The sequence below is a fragment of the Euprymna scolopes genome, chromosome 32 (assembly GCF_053919585.1).
Source record: "Euprymna scolopes isolate OS-2025 chromosome 32, ASM5391958v1, whole genome shotgun sequence".
NCBI lineage: Eukaryota > Metazoa > Mollusca > Cephalopoda > Sepiida > Sepiolidae > Euprymna > Euprymna scolopes.
The window spans coordinates 99637090-99655347 of record NC_136513.1 but is presented as its reverse complement, the minus strand read 5'-3'; the positions used below and the strand labels follow the sequence as shown (position 1 = coordinate 99655347).

The window sequence follows — 18258 nt, the reverse complement described above, 5'->3', positions numbered from 1 at the left end:
GGCAGGATAGGCTGTTTTTAGCAGCTCCTGCCCAGGTATGGCAGCAGTATTCCATCCTTGGACGTACTTGGCTTTTATATAGATAGAGAATTTCATCAGTAGTGAGATATCTTCTGGAGCGGTAGAAAGATCCCACCATCTTTCCAGCGACTTTGGCAACATACTTGATGTACGTGTTCCATTTCAGATCATGAGTAAAGGACAAACCAAGAAGCTTATCAAAACATGGGGCTTCTCCTAGACGAGAGCCATCCATTTCAATTGATGTCAGATGGGGATCATAGCGTTGATGATGTAAAGATAGGAGTTTGGTTTTAGATGCATTAAAGGTAACCAGCCACGTCTTCCCCCACTGAACCACGCGCACCAGATTAGAGGAGAGAGAATCAGAGAGAACTTTGTCATTTACAGCCTTTGATGTGTTGCCGTAGATGGCCGTGTCATCAGCATAGATGTCGACGAATGATTTAAGTATGGGTTTAGGGAGGTCATTGATGTAGATCAGGAAGAGAGTTGGGCCCAGGATTGAGACTTGATGGACTCCAGCATTAATACTGTAGGCCTCTGATTTTTGTCCATCCACCACTACTCTTATGAGCCTATCGGAGAGAAATGATTTAATGTTTGAGAAAACATTTCCAGTTATACCTTAGCTGGAAATCTCGTGTGAAGTAGGCCCTTATGCCATACCTTGTCGAAGGCCTTTGATATGTCAAGAGCAATTGCCCTAGAAGGGAAACCTTTGTCAAGAGATTCACTAATCCTGTGAGTTATAACCGTTAGCACATTTGCGGTAGATCTTGTAGAACGGAAACCATATTGTGTGTCACTAAGAAGGTTATTTGTGCTGAAGTGGTTGACTATTTCTCTATTTAATATGGATTCCAGCAACTTACTCATAACACACAGGAGACTTATTGGTCTGTACTGAGAGATCGATGACTTATCACCTAAATTTTTAAATACAGGGTATACTGATGAGGTTTTCCAGGGAGTCAGAAAGCACTTCTTAAGGCAACGCTTAAACAGTTTCGTAAGTATGGGAGCAAGTTCTGGTTGAAGCTTTTTTAACACTATAATTGGGATGCCGTCAGGGCCAGTTGCTTTACTGGAAAAAAAGGTTCTTGATTAGCTTGGCGACCTCATTCACAGATATTTTCATGTTACCTAGCGTGTTCTGTGTTATAGGAGGAAATATGGGGAGTTAATGGCTTTCGTCGCATAGAGTAGAATTAGCTGTAAAGTTCTTGGCAAATAGTTTGGCCTTGTCTGATGCTGACGAGTTTCCTGAATAAATCTGTGTGCTCTATCTAAACCATCATTAATGGACCTGTAGTAATCTCGTCAGTATCGGACAAAGACAAACTATTTGCCAAAACTTTGTTGTTAATTCCACCATATACGATCAGTGCCGCGTATGTCCTCCTGGGTCTAAAGACACGTTATGCGACGTACAGATATTGTTGCCAAGCTTATCAAGTACCTCGATTCCAGTAAGGCAACTGGCACTGACGGTATCCCTATTATTGTGTAACGTTAAACCACTAACATGACTAAGTTCTGCCATGGAAATTCACCATATGAAACACATTAATTAACATTTTCTTTTCCGATTTCTGCAGCTCAACTTGGAGCTAAGGAACTCCATATATGTGGACGTTAAATTACAAAACAAAAATTCCCGCGAGTTATGCACCTTAAATTCTAAATATGGAAAAATTACCACATCTAACGAGATTTATTTGTTTTTGCAACTCACTTATTGCAAGCTGCACTTTTCAGATGTATAGAAGCAAACACACACACACACATGCATGTCACTTAAACGTGCAATGAGTTTATTTTCCCTACAGAAAATGACCACAGGTTTTCCCGCTCAAAATAAAAATTCATAATATTGAACTTTTTGTCTTTGTTACGAGACGGTGATTTTTTTTTTACACGGGCATCACCACATTATCAAGGCCAAGAGGTCACTCAGGGGTAAGATTTAAAGAATGTACAGTAGAAGTTGGACAATATAGTAATGAAAATTCGGTAAATTTGTTAACTTATATGGAACGGCTCATCAAGAACCTATTTAGTTAGACTTGAAGACAACCATATTGTAGTCAGCCGTAAAGCAGGAAAACGGAAGATGATTCCACATTCGTGCAGTTCTAAGAAATAAGCTTTTTTCATCGAATCTACGTTTAGATTTAGGCACAGATAAAGAGTGGGGGAATTATTGATAGTGTTTTAAGCTAGACGAGTGTTTCTTGTGAAAGTTTGGCGATGGGGGACGATAGACCGAAGCTCAGTCGAACATTTTCCATGAAAATAACGATACATCAGAGACAAACTCGCAACATCTCTTCTGTGAGATAAAGGTTGAAGCGAAGAGAAAAGGACATCTCCTACGAGGCTACGAAGTCTATTTTGAACTCTACCAAGGCTGGATAAGTCCTTTCTAGCAGCTCCTACCCAGATGTGGCAACAGTATTCAATCCTTGGACATACCTGGCTCTTATATAAATAGAGAATTGCATCAGCAGTGAGATCTCTACTGGATCAATAGAAATATCCCACAATTTTTCCAGCGGCCTTGGCAACATATTTGATGTAAGTGTTCCATTTAAGATCAGGAGTAAAGGTCAAGCCCAGAAGCTTGTCAAAACTTGAGGCCTCCTGAAGACAAGAGCCATTCATTTCAATTGATGCCAGATGTGGATCAGAATTTTGATGCTTGGTTTTAGAGAAGCTTGGTTTTAGAGAAGCTTGGTTTTAGAGGCATTAAAAGTAACCATCCACTCCTTTCCCCATTGGTCGTTTACTGTCTTAGATGTGCTACCATAAATGTTAGTATCATCAGCATAAATATCTACATATTATGAAAGGATGTGATTTGGAAGATCATTAATGTAGATCAGGAAAAGAGTTGGGTCCAGGATGGACCCCTGAGGGACACCAGCATTAATACTGTGAGCTTCTGATTTTTGCCCTTCAACTACTACTCTTATGAACCTATCAGAAAGTAATGATTTAATAATTGAGAAGACATTTCCAACTATACCATAGCAAGAGATATTGTGAAGTAAACCTTTATGCCATACCCTATCAAAGGCCTTTGATATGTCAAGAGCAATTACCCTAAAAAGGTTGCGTCCGTCGAGAAATTTGCTAATCATATGAGATATAACTGTAAGCACATCTGCTATAAATCTAGCAGAACGGAAACCATATTGTGTGTCACTAAGAAGGTTATTTTTGTTGAGATGGTTGATTACTTCTGTATTTAACACAGATTCCAGCAACTTACTCATGACGCACAGGAGACTTATTGGCCTGTACTGAAAGGGGAATGAGCGATCACCTTAGTTTTTAAATACAGGGCATACTGATGAGATTTTCCAGGGTGATGGGAAGCTATTCTTCTAAAGACAACGTTTAAACAGTTTTGTAAGTATGCGCGCTAGTTCTGGTTGTATTTTTTTGTGTACTACAATTGGAATTTCGTCAGGACCGGTGGCTTTACTGGAATCAAGGTTTTTGATTAGCTTGGCAACATTACGTACATATATATGTATATCACATAACGTGTTTTCTGATACAGGAGGAAATATTGGGTGTTGGCGGCCTTGGGCGCAAAGGGTAGAATTAGCTGCAAAGTTCTTGGCAAAGAGTTTGGCTTTGTCTGATGCTGACGGGATTACCTCAGGTCAATTGATGATAGTTGGGATAGTGTACACGCTTTTGTTCAGGATTCTGTTTGCTATTTGCCAAAACTGGTGGGAACCAAGGCGCTGCTCAGCTACTTAGGACTTGACGGATTGAGCATACAACTCTCTTGCGTTCTTTACTACTTTCTTACAATGTTTGCTGGCAGTCTTGAAAGCGGCTTTAGTTTCCATACATCTATTACGTTGGAAGATGTGGAAATAGTGATTTCTGTACGTAATGGTAGCAGCACATTTTGGAGAGAACCATGGCTGGCTGTTAGGTTTTTGCTGGAACTTTTTCGAGGTTATGAAACGGTCTATACCTAAAATTAACCATTCCGTCTGGTCTGATACTATAGAAGACACATCCTTTTTAAACATGGAACGCAGAGGTAGATCCGATATGGAAGCTATCCCAGTCAACCTTATTGTATCGATATACTGTACGATGGAGAGGTACGTCTGGTGACTTATTACATTTCATTTTTACCTTAATTGATACAACAGAGTGGTCGGAAGATCCAAGAGGAAACAGGAAAGAAACTGAACATAGTTCAGGGCAAGTTGTGAAAAAAGGCCAAGTAGACTCGCATACTGGCCGTCATTATCGGGCACACGGGTGGGTTCCTGAACAATCTGAGTGAGGTAATAAGCAATGTAGAAATCATGACAGATCTTCCCTTCATCATCAGTCTTGTTTGAGTGGGTCAACCACTCGACATTGTGAACATTGAAGTTTCCACATACGTGAATGTTAGCTGAAGGATAAGCAGATAGGACTTGGTCAATTTTCTCAGATATGCTTTTAAAGATAGTAACTCCGCTGTTGTGGGGGCGATAGAGAGTAAATATAAATGCAGTAGTGTGTGCTAATGCAACCCGGAAGCACATATAGGGTAAGTTATTATCTTCTCTGGAGATGTCTCAACAACATGGAAAACCATCTTTTATATAGGCACATATTCCATGCCCATGGGAATGTTGGGGGTCAGATTTAGAAATTAATCATTTAATTGCGAACTCTTCAAGGGAAATAGCTTGTCCAATGCCAGTTTCGCTTAAAAATAAAAGGCATGATTTAGTCTCCTGTAATTGGGTTGCAACTTCTGGAAGGTTAGAACGTAGACTCCTGATGTTGGAGAAGGAGACATGGTAGTAGGGGTCTACGTTGGACGTTGGAGAACCGGGTTTAATCGTATATTTTTCTTGAAACTTGCCATGATGGAATTTTGGAATTTGTGGACTAGGTCGTCAGATTTACTTAGAGCAGGACAGAGAGGGGGAAGCTAAGAGAGAAAGAGAAACGAAGATTTTTTTTGTAGAACATGATAAGGTAAAGCCGAAACAATTACCCACTAATATGGCATCGATAGGCCCCACAAGAAGCTTCTGCATGGTCCAGAATCCATTCACCAAATGGCAATACAGCAGCCCCAGTACTTTGCACCTGCTGATAGGACAGCCTCCTTAGTGGTTAATCCAAGGTTCGGGTCCCTGACTATCAGGCGGATAACGTCAGCCCAGATAAAACGTTTACCTCCAGCACTCTTACTAGTTACATGGCTACAAGGATAGACATAGAAACAGAAAATTTCCGCCATCTCTGCCAACCGTTCGTGCGAAATACTGCCAACCTAGAAAACTGCTTTTTATTCTCCCTTTGTCAGAAAAATCACTCATTAAAAAATGAGGAGTGAGGGACAAATAAGGAGAAGCGAGAGTAAAGGGAGCTGCCGATAACGCATCCACAATGCGTTTTCTACTCTCCATTTAAAAAAAAAACTATTAAATATTATTTTTGCAATCAACTTGGTAGATAAATAAACATTTATGGGCGAGAAAAGCTAGCATTTAATAAAACAGAAATACATAAATTAAATACTGAAATAAAATGTAGTTATTAATATTTGAATCTAAAAATACAAAGTACGATTAATATAGAAGTCACTTATTTCGAAAAAAAATTCCGTCACCAAAATGGAAACTGTAGAAAAGAATTTAAATTTTAATAACAACAGCGTTCAAAAGACTTTCTTTTTTATTATATTAACATCGACTGTCTAATGGGCAAAATAATTTGAGGCTGCTACAAAAATGGTAGGATCGTTCTAACACCCGAGTAGATATCTCACTGCTGATGCATTCCTCTACGGATAGAGTACTGTTGTCATATTTGTGCAGGATATTCTAAAAAAAAAACTTCTTAATTTACCTTGACAGAGTTCAAAATAGATTGCGTAACCTCGTGGGTAGCTCTTTTCTTCTCCCTGCAATCTATTTTCCACAGAACGAACTTTGCGAGCTTATCTCTGCTTTATCATTATTTTCGTGGTAAGTGTTTGTCTGAGCTCTTATCCATGGGCCTTCTTGTCTTGACTTGCACGAAAAACAATCGTCTAACTGAAACAATTATCAATAATTCCCCCCCACTCTTTATCGGTGCTTTAACCTAAACATAGATTCCATAAACAAAACTTCTTTCTAAGAACTGCACGTCTGTGGAACGCTGTCTCATTTTCTTGCTTTTCAACTGACTACAATATGAACCTATTCAGTCACCCCTCAACGATTCTTGATGAAATATCCCCTTAAGTAATCGCATTATAAAACTAACGATTATTACGATATTTTCCATTGATGGCTGTACACTCATTAATCTTTATCCTCGAATATATGCGGGCCTTTATAAGTGGCGACTCCTTGGTAATAAAATAATATAAATTGATTTTTTTTTTAAATAAGAAATAATTATATTAAAAAATTGCAAAATAAATATACTATGATGCTTTTCGGTTCCTTCTAAAACAATTTAAGACTTTAATGTTTTAATATTTTCCTAAGAGTTTCGAATAAAAGAATGAATCTCTCACAGGCAATTTAAATTTCAAAAGGATTCGGAAGTATTTAAACTATTTAATGAAAACTGTTTATAACTCCTAAATTTTACAAAAATTCAAGGGAAGTAACTCGTAAACTATAGAAGGAATATAAATACGCACATCCTGAATTAATATAAATTCGACGCATAATTATAAACAGTGTACATACATTTGTGTTTGAATGTATGGAGTTTTACATTTAATACTCATGTGTGTTCAACATACATTATTTTATTTATTTATTGTGTAATGGCTTGCAAGAAGCCACAAAGAAAACAGAACAACGGAATAGAGTTTAAACAATGTATTACTGGAACAACAACGTAAAAAAAAATACAACTAAAAAGAGCAGTAAACGTCACTGAGAAGGCGATGGTCGCTTTGGTGTTTAATCCACGCCTGAGATCAAAAGGTCTATGGTTTATATAATGGATAGAACAGTCCATTTGATGGGTGATTCCCCCACAACACCCCCTTCAAAGCTGATTTCCGCACAGTTCACCTCGACAGAGTTCAGAGAAGTCGCCGAGACGTATCAAGTCAAGCATATTACGACACCCCAGCGGTTGTGAAAATCAGTATTTCTTCCTTTTGGGGCAGACCACCAAGGGGTCTGTGCACTTCCTCTTTCTGCCGGAGCCTCTCGGTTCTGACATCCCTTTTGGAGCGTCTGTCTCAAAACAGTCATACACAGTTTTAATCGCCTCACTGCCGTCCTGCGGTGGTTCTTCTTGATCCTCGTAGAAGCATTTCCTGATTTGGTTCAGGTGTCTCTTATGTTGGAACTTTGGGCCCTGAATGATGTATGTAACATGGCCAATTCTTTGTAAGATTGTGCCCTGTTCTCAAAAAGAAATGTTATTTCTAAAACATCTAAAACACACGTTATCTCCGCTTCGTTTCGTTGGCATTGTAGAGATTCTGTTGTGTACTATGTGTTTGGGTAGGATTTTATCAAATACGGATTTTATTTTCTGCCCATATATGATTTCTGCTGGGGATGCCGCATCTGGTTTGTTCGGAGTTCTCGTGATTCTGTAAACCTGCAGAAATTGCTGAAGGGCCTTTTCTGTCGGTGTACTGGACGCCTTTTTTAATGTCCTTTTAAGCGTATAGACGAAGCGTTCGGCCTGGCCGTTGCTTCTGGCGTGGTACTGGGGTGTCGTAATATGCTTGACTTGTTACGTCTCGCAGAATTTTCTGAACTCTGTCGAGGTGAACGTTGTCGCTAAGCAAACAGTCTACAACCCCAAACCGAGCAAACAATTTCAATAAAAAAGGTGTCGCTGTTGCCGTGGTCGATTTTTGGCTCTTAGTACCTCTGGCCATTTAGAGTAAGAGTCAACTACTATCAGGTAGTAAAAATCCTCCACAGGTCCTGCATAATCGCTGTGGATCCTCGAACATGGTTGTTCAGCCTTAGGCCAAGGTTTATATGTTATCGGTGGTGCTTTTGCAGCCAAGCACAGCCTTTTCATCTGTTCACCATGTCGGCAATGTCTTGGTCCATAGCTGGCCAATAAACAAAACTTCTCATAAGGCTCATAAGGCTTTTCATTCTGTTTATTCCTGGATTACCCATGTGAAAATCTCTGAGAATTCTTTTTTGAAGGGTTTGGGGGATAACAACCCTTTCAGAGTATAACAGTATTTCGTCGCAATCAGAAAAAATATGTGAACTGGTATCACTCAGTGCTAAGTTCTGCTTCGTGGTTTTAATGAAATTGTCACTTAGGGATTTTGGCTTAATTTCCTGAAGTGTGACCGGCAGTTCGCGGATAATATTGTTTATCATGATTTTTACATCACTATTAATACGTAGTGCCGCGATTACTGAATTTTCAAGCGGTTCCATTTTGGCAGAAATCAGTCTCGATAGACCGTCTGCATGGGCTAGTTGTTTTGAGGGGAGAAATTGAATTGTAAAATTATAGTTAAACAGAATAGCTCCCCATCTTAATAGTCGGTTCGCTGTGAATGTTGGAAGTCCTTTTTTATCCAAAAATGGATATCAACGGCTAATATTTAGAAAAAATGTCTTTCGTACAAGAACCGGTGGAATTTTGAAACTGCAAATATAATTCCAAAGGCCTCTTTCTCGGTCTGAGAATAATTATTTTCCGCTGGCAAGAGAATCCGTGATGCGAAAGCAATAAGCTGTTTCGAGCCATCCGGCATGTAGCATGCACGCCCCAACGCCATATTGACTAGCTCGCTAGCAACTATTATGTCCAACTGCGGGTTAAAATGCGCTAGGAACATTTTTAAAGGCAGGATCTTTTTATTTCTTGGAATGATGTATGGCAATCTTCTGTCCAGTCCCAAGCCTTATCATTTTTCAGCAATTCAGTAAGTGGTGCGCGCAATTTGTGCATATTTGGGATGAACCCATGGTAATAATTTGCAAAACCTAAAAAAACTCTGCAATTGAGTTATGTTTACTGGTGTCGGCATTTTTTAAATAGCGGTCGCCCTATCTGAATTTGAGCGTCTGCCATCCTTATTAATTATTTGACCCAGGTATTAAATTGTTTGTAAAAAAAAACTCGCATTTATCTGCTTTGATCTTAAATCCATTATCTTGTATTCGACTGAATACTTGTCTGATATGTTTTTCATGTTCCTCCCTGCTCGCTATGATAATATCATCAAGATATGCGATTGCAGTGTCCAACTCGGACAGCATAGTATCAATTACTTGCTGGAATATTGTGGGTGCCACCTTGATACCAAACGCGAGTCTTTCGTATCTGTACAAACCCCGACGAGTGTTAATACAGAGAAGGTTAGCGCTTTTGTCGGTTACCGGAATCTGTAGGTAAAAATCGCTTAGGTCGATCTTAGAAAAGAACTTGCCGCCATTTAATTTCGCGAACACTTCTTCTGGACTAGGTAATGGATAGTGAAAATCTTCTAAGGACCCCTTGAGTCTGGTCGCGAAGTCGGCGCAAACGCAAATTACCCCGGACCTTTTCTTTACGTAAACTGTCGGAGCAGCCCACTCACTATATTCAATTTTATTCAGTATACCGATGCTTTCCAATCTGTCTAGTCCCGTATTTATTTAGTTCAGCGAACGGGGCATTACGTTTCTTTTTAAACACCGGTTGTGTGCAAGGTTTCAACTTAAATTCTGCGGCCATTTTTGTACATCTCCCCAGACCAGGAGTAAATATGTGTGTGAATTCTTTTTTAAAACAAGTTATAAGTTTCTCCTTTTCTGCATGGAGGGTATCTATTTTCTTGCAGAATGTGGATATAGGAAGATCCCAGAGACGAAACTGCTCCATGCTATCAGAACCGAACAGGTTCTCATTATCTTTTAGCACATACAATCTTAGTTTTTTGTTTTCCCCCGTAAAGTGACGTTTGTAATTAATTCACCTTCAAAATGAATTTTTGTACTAATAACGGCCGTGGCCGTTCTGTTAGTTTTTAAAAATAGTCGGCTTTCGTAATATTTTCCACGTTTTGAGATTTATTATTGAAAGATCCGATCCACGGTCTAATTGGAATTTAGCAGCCTTGCCGAAAACGTTAACCGTTACATACTTGCGTAGATTTTTATCTACGACGTCCTATGTTCTTGTTTGACGTACAGGGCTTCTATTCTGAGTTTTCATACAGTGCGAAATTTTATGACCGATCTAATTGCATAAATGCCATCTTTTTGTTAAAAATTGGCAATCACTTACTCAATGTATTCCACCACATCTGAAACAAGCGCTTGGTGCTTTTAGTTTTTCTGAGTTTCGGTGGTTAGTATCTGTGTGCCATTTCGACGGTTTTTTCTTAGTTATTTTTTTATCTTCGCGATGCCTGCTTCGATATTTCTTGCATCTTTTTTTCATAATTTCTACTTTTTGACAATCCTCAGTCAAGTTTTGAAGTGTTAAGTTCGGTTCATTAACTAATTTTGTAAAGACTCTGCGCCTGATTTCCGTATCTTTTCCCGAGGTTAACTCTTGCGCAAACACAAGACATTTAAAATTGTCTGCTGTTAGTTCAGACAACTTAAAGTCATCACAGTGTTTGTTTACTACATCTGCGTAGGTGGCAAAATCGTCATTATCTTCTTTTACCACATTCAAACATCTCCAACGCTTATGGAAAAGAGACGCTTTCGGCGAGAAAAGTTCTGTTAAAAAATTTACCGTCTCAGTGAATGATAAATCTGCTGTTTTCCGACGCAAGATGTAATCCACGAATTTCTCATGCTCAGCCGTTTCCAATTTTCGTAGTAGAATTCTGGTTTTCTTTTGATCAGACCAGTTGTTGCAGTCAATATTAAACAAATCTTCATAACGCCGAAAATACGCTCCGAATGATTTTACCTCCTCCTCGTATTTAAAATTGTCTATCGCGGTCCATATTGCATTCTGAGAAAATGCTGAATTGCTTTCTGCGTTCGCATTATTCTTAACAATTTCTATAAGTAATTCCTCTGTTCGTAATTGACGTTCGGCTAACTGTTTTTGCAATTCCTTTTGCTGTTCCCCAAATCGTGACTGACGCTTTGCGGCATCGATATGTAACTTGGTTAAATGTTCCAATGCTACTTTCAATTCGTCCATTTTGCTTTGTCAGCATTAACAATTTCCAAACGTTCGCTGAATTTTACAAAACCCTTTTATCCTTTCTTATTTATTTCTGCAGACAATAAAACGAACATAAAAAGACATAAATATATAAAAAGTCCATTAAGGGAAAAAATCAAGAGTATATTATTCTCCAAAGAAAAAAAATTAACGCCCGATTTTAGCAGCGAAAACCGCAAGTGACGAATTCTTTTTTCAAAAGTATAAAAATGTACCTTTCTAAGTCGCGACGAACGTTCTTCTTTTTGTAAAAGTACAGCGATATCTTTGAAAGTCGTGAGGAACTTTTTTATTTTTAACATTTTTTCCCGTAATGATTTCCGTTTTTTTTTAGTTACCGTGAACTTTTCAGTTGCAAGTGTTTAGACACTTCCTTAGGCTTGATAACATTTGAGTCCGACCTCGTTACTATTTTTAGAATACTATTTCAACGCAAGTATTTTTTTCAATGTCGTTACTGGTTTCGATTTAGTATGCTCTTTGAATCCAATGTTGTCAGTGTTGAGTGTTTAAGAACAGTGTTTTTAAACGTGGGTACGTTCTCCGAAACCAATGTCGCCAGTGTTATGGCTTGCAATAAGCCACAAAGAAAACAGAACAACGGAATAGAGTTTAAACAATGTATTACTGGAACAACAACGTAAAAAAGGTTGCAACTGAAAAGAGTAGTAAACGTCACCGAGCAGGCGAGGGTCACTCTGGTGTTTAATCCACACCTGGGATCAAAAGGTCTATGGTTTACATAATGGATAGGACAGTTCATTTGGAGGGTGATTCCCTAACAACATTTATTTAAACCAGAAAAATTATATTAAAATAATAGTTTAAATGACTTATATAATTTAATCATATATTGGTGTCCAATAAATAAAATGGTGACGATTTGTTGTATATATGTATATTTGTTCAATAATCAATTCCTCATTTCTATATTAAATATAGATCAAATATTATATAAATCAATATTTATCTTCATTTGAAAAATATTTTAATTACGAAATAAATATACTAGCATACTTTTCTCTGTACGTGTAAACAATTCAGATTTAATATTTTAATATGTTGATAATAGTTTTAAGATAAAAATACACCTTTTCTGGCAATTATACATTTTAAATGCATTTGATAGCATTTCAACTGTCCAATTGAAGATTATTTAAACTTTTTAAAGAATTCGCAGAAAATCTCTATGATTTCTCAAAATGAGACGTTTTAGTAATAAATTATATATAAAAACCTCTACTAAAAATTGGTTAAATATATATTTTCCGGAATATTTTTTTATAATATGAGAATATTGGTTCTCAATCGATGTTTTCTAGAGAAGGTTCGAACAAATTTGAGATGTGATATGCCTTCATTTATTTCCACGCAAACTTATTTATACTTACAAGGACGTGAGTATTGATGCTACACTTTCAAAACGTTTGTGTTTATAAGAGAGTTGTATAACACTTAACTATCAAATACGTCGACAATATAAATTAAACTAACTACGGAATTATTAAATAAATAGTTATAAAGGGTACATGAATGTAGAATGGTATTTATGTATTTGCGTATTTCCCATCAAATGGCAGAGTAAGACAAAAGATCGAAATGTAAAAATCCAGTTCCTTTAATACCTGGCCAAAAACAAAGCATTAGATGATATCTACTTCACTGAACTAAAACTACCTTTTGAAAATATAAAAATAATTACAAAAATAAGTACACTAGAATAATTTTTTTAATTTTCTTTTTTATATAGAAGTCAGATTTTTCATAAGGATATGAACATTGAAAGTAATTTGTAAGCATTTTAACGATGAAATTGCATGCCATTCCTGGTATTAATATTTTGAGAAACTTCAAGATTTGATTTGAGACGCTATTTACGCATATATATATGTATTTATAATTACATATAATAAATTTATATATATATATATATATGTAAAAAATGTATATATGTAAAAATAAAATATTTTTAACCTTTATATATCTAATTTTAAATAAATAAGAATGTAAATATACAAACTACTAACTATAGTGGGGGTGATAAGTAGTTAAACGGATTAATCCAAATCTCATAAATGCAAGACTGATAAATTAAAAAATGTATCCATTTTAAATGTGGAAATTGATGAATCGCACAGGTAAGAAATTCATTTTTATACTATGAAAAGGTTAGTAATTGCAATTAAGAATAGGAAATTGGATCAAATTTTTGTAATTTGTCTTCTTCCTAAGATTAAGGGTGGTGGTGTTTGATCAACACTGCTGGGGAGCCATGATGTAATACACTGTTTTGTTTTTAAATCCCCGAAACAGTGTTTCATGGTAAACAACTGATGATCCCTTGAAAAATAAAAAAATTGGTATTATAGTAAATTTGAGAGAGTTGCTGCAGTGATTGCAGGTGATTAAATGACTTACTGACTAGATGTTTTTTTAACGAATGATAAAAAGTATTTTTTTGTATAATTTCAAATGTTAAAAACTTCAAAGACTATATATATATATATATATATATATATATATATATAAGATAAAATGGCTTAATAATACAATATAATTACCAAAGTTGTAGATGCGAGGTTCCTATAACAAGTTTCTAAGCATTTTTTATATAATGGTACGTTTATTGTTAGTACACACATGACAGTTTAGTTCCCTTCGGAGTAATCTCCTTTGCTTGCAATGCAGTACTACAAACATAGTTTAAAAATGAAAAAAATGAACAACATTGTAGAGGATTATCGACATAAGAATCGCATACTGTCATGCAATTGAGAACAAAAGAAATTATTTGTTATTTATCTATCACTATATCTATCTTTTTATCAATTTATCGATCTTGCGTGCTGAAGGGTGAGGTGTCAGCTCTGTTTTGTACATTGTTAAAACATGTCAAAGTCACATCAAACTCGGTAATCGATTAATTGCACAGGAAGATTTTTTGACAGTTGACCAGGAAGGACGTGATTGTTACCACGAGGACGTCAAGAGAAGAAGATGATCTTAATTAGGTCTCCTGTCAAAGCGGGGAGCATCTCAGAATTGGGACGTGTAAGTACTAGCCACCCGGGTAACGATTGGCGAGATGTCATGTCTGGGAATAAAAAAAACTACATAAAAATATACAGCGTTTTGGCATCTCTGTTGAAACGTCTTCATTTATACAAAAAAACGTTCTTCCCAAGATATGCTGAAAATCTTCCAGTGACCAGAAGAAAACAGGTATGTCATGTTTATGTGATTTTGTTATATGTCAAATAGAACCACTATGCATATTTATTGACACGTACACACATTCAGATGAACCCTTCGTCATATAGATACGCATTATGTCCCATTCAGTGTATATACAACTTGCGTCGTATAACAATACAACTTTTTAAAATAATTTAGTAAAAACATATATATTAATGCCTCTTTCATTATATATGATATAAATAATTTAAACTAAATTGTAAATAATTGCATAAGGATATGTAATTACGTTTTCTCCAATCAACTCAAGTTCGACACAATATAAGTTTAAAGTATAAAAGAGCTCCCGATAAAATAAGGCACGCGGGATTTGATAAAGAATTAAAATTGCCCAAGTCTAGATAGATATTTATTTTATCAAATGCCTCAGTCTCGATATATATTTATTTTATCAAATTCCTAAGTCTCGAAAGATATCTATTTTATCAAATGTCCAAGTCTAGATAGATATTTATTTTATCAAATGTCCAAGTCTCGATACATATCTATGTTATTAAATGCCCAAGTCTAGATAGATATTTATTTTATCAAATTCCTAAGTCTAGATAGATATTTATTTTATCAAATGCCCAATCCTCGATAGATATCTATTTTATCAAATGTCCAAGTCTCGATAGATATTTATTTTATCAAATGACGACAAAAACGATGAACGATATCGAATATTTCAAATGGTGAATGATTATTCCCGACAAAAGTCGAAGGTTGCATCCGTAAAATGTTGTAACAGAATGGTTCAAGATGAGAACTGTAATCTAAAGAATACAAATAATACGGGAACCGGTGAATATATTTTATGATAATATATTGTAATTTACGATAACAATAATATATTTTAACCAAGGGTCATAGGTTATGTGATTTTGTATTCTTATTAAGCAATCGGATTAAATTATTTGATGTCATACAAGCATTTGTGAGCCAATTCAATATTTTTAGGTTTCCCATTTTAAACAACATTTCATGGAAAGCAGAGGAATAAATCATTCTTTTTTTATCTAATAATAAATAATAAGACAGCAGAGGAATAAATCATTATTTTTTATCTAATAATAAGAAGAAAACAGAGGAATAAATCATTATTTTTTATCTAATCATTCTTTTTTATTCAAAATCGGTAGAATTCCTCAGGAAGTAAGTTTATTTTAAATTTGTGTTATTTTTTCAACTCAAAGAGATAATTTTTGTGGGATTAGTTTTTTACACATAAAATACTTGTCGTGCAAGTCATCCAGCATTTGAATTGAGGATATAACAGACCATTTTTTTATATTTTAAGTAACTGATCCCCAAAAACGCACTTGTGTTTACGCGTATCTTCAGGAGCGGCAGTATATCAAACTGTTTTTAATCTAATATTTAATTTGCTTTTCACAATTCAAAGGTGGGGTTAGTTTTTTACAAATTAAAAAGAATTCTGTAATATTAAGTTTGTAAGAAGGTAAATAATAAAGAAGCAAGTAATATTGGTTGAGTAACCTTAATTAAAAGATGAAATTTCAACTGGTGATCCATATAGATGAGCAAATCAACAATTGCTTCATCGAATCTCTTATCAACACGTTTTTAAAATAAGAAAACAAGATCAAATATTGGAAATCTATCGACTGAAAATAAAATGGATACAAATAATATAACGTTACAAATTGTTTTGTCTGTTGTCCATTCAATTTCTTAAATATATTAATTGATTAATGTCTCTGCTCGCATTTCTGTTTTAAAATATAAAATTTGCCACGTGATATTTTTATGGACATCAACTTTAGTTTGTAACGTATATGTCTGATCATTAATTGGTGACAGTTTTGCTAGAATTTTCGTAAATCACAACAGTCCGAATATTAAGAATAAGTCCGTACAAAGAGTTCATCATATTAATACAAATATCTATATTAATCAAAACGCATATGTCTGAAAAATCTAAAATAAATACACACACCCACACCTACACACATATATGTATATATTATATAGATTATATATCTATACTGCTAAAAATGTGTTCTATTGTGTATTGATACGCATATGATTTTATTTAAAAAGAAAATATACTTTTGTTATATATGGGCCGTGGAATTGCATTAATCTGCAAAATAATCTAATTTTTCATATTCTTTGAACATTCATTTTCATTTATTCCCTATTAATTTTATCAGTTACTTATGGGAAGATCTCGTGTAGTTAGGTGTAATTAAATTCATGCAGATAACAATAAATTTTAAGGGGTAATAATAGGGGTCAATGTTTAAAAAATTACCGTGTTCTTTTTTTTGCTCAGCATACACATGAAAACACCCGGGCAACGCCGGGCACCCATGCTAGTATACATATATATATATATATACACACACATATATATATATATATATATATATATATATGCGTGAAATATATGATAAATATGGAGGAAAACAAGGCCGATTATTTATGACATTTTATTTTATATTTTATTATTTGTAACAGTTGTACAAATAGGGTTGATAAAAATTCAACACATCATTAATACCGGCATTAAAGTAGAATTTATATTATATATTTTATAATATAGAAAAGTGGGAATTAAATAAATTACTTAATGAGAAAGTTTGCCTGAAACCCACATATCATGTTCACTTCACAAGTTTTCTCTCTCCAAAATGTGCTATTATTTCATCATCGAGGTTAACCACTTTTTTTCAGGGCCACTCGGGGATAAAGGTTATTGTGTGTACAGTAATCAATGAGATAGTGCAGTAATAGTATTGGGGAATTGATAAAGTGTCATTACTTAAGGGGGCGGTTCATCAGGAATTTGTTTGTGTTGGACTTGAATACATCCAGGTTGAAGTCGGGTGGTTTTGAAAAAGATTGGCGAGGGAAGGGGCAGAGAATGGAGCTCAGACGAGCACTTGCCATGGAAATAACGATAGAACAAAGATAGGCTCGCTACGTCTCTTCTGTGGGAAAGAGGTTGCAGGGAAGAGAAAGGGTATCCCCCACTAAGCCACGAAGTCTATTTTTTACTTTTTGACTTTTATATAGATAGAGAATTGCATCATTAGTGAGATATCTTCTGGAGCGGTAGAAGGATCCCACCATTTTCCCAGCGACCTTGGCCACCGACTTGATGTATGTGTTCCATTTCAGATCATGAGTAAAGGTAAAACCCAGAAGCTTATCAAAACATGGGGCCTCCCCTAGATGAGAGCCATCCATTTCAATTGATGCCAGATGGGGATCAGAGCGTTTATGATGTAGAGATAGGAGCTTGGTCTTAGATGGATTAAAGGTAACCAGCCACCTCTTCCCCACTGAACCACGCGATCAAGATCAGAGAAGACAGAATCAGAGAGAACATCATCATTTACGGCCATTGATGTGCTGCCATAGATGGTCGTATCATCAGCATAGATGTCAACGAATGATTTTAGTATGTGTTTTGGGAGATCATTGATGTAGATCAGGAAGAGAGTTGGGCCCAGTATGGACCCCTGAGGGACTCCAGTATTAATACTGTGGGCCTCTGATTTCTGCCCATCAACCACTACTGTCATGAGCCTATCGGAGAGAAATGATTTAATGTTTGAGAAAACATTTCCAGTTATACCGTAGCTGGAAATCTTGTGTAGTAGGCCTTTATGCCAAACTTTATGGAAAGTCTGTGATATGTCAAGAGCAATTGCCCTAGAAATGAAGCCTTTGTCGAAAGATTCGGTAATCCTATGAGATATAACCGTTAGCACACCTGCTGTAGATCTAGCAGAACGGAAACCATAAACGATTTGTTGTTTAACCAGGCACATTTGCCCTTCTTTCTCACTAAGGAGGAATATTCATAGTTGCAACGAA

The 18258-nt window shown here is 35.8% G+C and overlaps 2 protein-coding genes across 5 annotated transcripts in view; both read left to right on the top strand.

Annotated features, from left to right (window-relative positions):
• Window positions 1-18258, top strand: part of LOC145256536 (uncharacterized) — a 106175-nt gene that overhangs the window by 74872 nt on the left and 13045 nt on the right. The window lies entirely within an intron of this gene.
• LOC145256535 (uncharacterized) overlaps window positions 14145-18258 on the top strand; it is a 43662-nt gene continuing 39548 nt past the window's right edge. The window contains exon 1 of the mRNA XM_080115564.1: window positions 14145-14397. The gene's annotated coding sequence lies outside the window, so the exon portion shown is untranslated. The remainder of the gene's footprint in view (window positions 14398-18258) is intronic.